Below are 1,739 nucleotides of genomic sequence, written 5' to 3'. Positions count from 1 at the left end.
TAATTCTCTTTCCATCAACAGGTCCTAGGGTCACCAACCTTCCTGACCTCTCCCAGCCTCCCCCGACTGCTCCTCCTGCGTCCAGCACGCACCCGGGTCTGCTGTGCTCTGCGTCCGTGTGCTTCCTGAACACACGCAACTCTCACCACCTCCAACACTACACTGAGCTCTGGGCTGGCTTCCTAATGAGGTGCCTCTCAGCCACCGGATCAGCCCAACCTGGCCACTGGCAACACCCGGCCCCAGGACCGGAGATCTCATCCCACCCGGAGCTCTGAGGGCCCGGTTCACACCTGCGCGTTCCTGCGCTCTGCAAAACGCTCAAACACCGAAATCCCATTGTTTCCTATGGGTGTGGTTCACACCTGGGCGTATTACAGGCCGCATGAACGCGCTACAAAACGCCCTACGCCCAAAGAAGTACAGGAGCTCCTTTGGGGCGTTTTTGTCGTGCGTTTCCATTGGGATACAGCCAAGTAGCCCTCGGTAACGCGCGTTTGTTGCGTGTTTTTTTTAACCGCGAATCGCGCTACACGAAACGCGCATATTCGATACGCCTAGGTGTGAACCCAGCCTAAAGGTAGGCCATACACCTCACGATTGTCGTACGGCGGCCCCACAACGCCCCGATTATCGCAAGGTTCAATTAGCCGCAATCAAAGAAAAGCACCCGGACGGATTGCGGTAATCAACCGCGCGTACCATAAGAGGAGGTAATGGATCCACCATAAGAGGAGGTAATGGAGTCACTATAAGAGGAGGTAATTGAGTCACTATAAGAGGAGGTAATGGATCCACCATAAGAGGAGGTAATGGAGTCACCATAAGAGGAGGTAATGGATCCACCATAAGAGGAGGTAATGGAGGTAATGGAGCCACCATAAGAGGAGGTAATGGATCCACCATAAGAGGAGGTAATGGATCCATGTAAAATACTTAGATTCAAATTTTAATTGGCTTAAAGGGAATCATAGTATGGGCCCATGCACATATATTTACAAGTAACCTCGTACGTTTAAATGAAGATGTATGACTTTGAACAGACATATCTTTTTAGTGGTTGCCCTTGAGACCTGAAGCTATGTAAAGAACTAGTAAAGAAGCAGCTGTTTTGGGAGTGGTTTAAGAACAAGGTTCTGTGTTTTAAATAGAGTTGTAGAATGACATTTAGAAATGATGAGTTAAGTAGTTTTGGTCGCACCATATAGAGAAGTATAGTAGTCGTGACGTCAGAAATAAGTTAAGAATATGCTTACAGAGTATATGGCCTTATAGGATAGACCAATCGTTAACGTCGATTTTGGTATATAAGCGACAGGGGACAGACACTCGGGGCGCATACACACTACATAATCTCACAACACACTTCATTGACACTACATTATATGACACTATGCATACTCATGAATAGAATTCTAACACGCCCATTCAACAAGAGACTTTGTTATTCCACCTGCTAGAAGACTATTTTGGTTGAACCCTCCACATACTGAGAAACATACCAGGAGGTAAAGACTCAGAACGAGATGACATGCTTTTTAACTCTGCATTACTATATATTTTGAACTATCTATTTATATATTATATTTTTGCAATATCATTGTATGCTGTGACTTTCCATTATACAATTAAAGTCACAAGTTTTTTTCACTCTACAACTGGACATTCATTGATGAAGATTAATCACCTTCAGACACTTAAATCGCAAGTGTCAGTCGAGAAATACTAATTTTCTTACA

Source organism: Nanorana parkeri, unplaced genomic scaffold (genome assembly GCF_000935625.1).
Source record: "Nanorana parkeri isolate BGI_ZX_2015 unplaced genomic scaffold, ASM93562v1 scaffold3316, whole genome shotgun sequence".
Classification (NCBI taxonomy): Eukaryota; Metazoa; Chordata; class Amphibia; order Anura; family Dicroglossidae; genus Nanorana; species Nanorana parkeri.
This window is presented reverse-complemented; position numbering follows the sequence as displayed.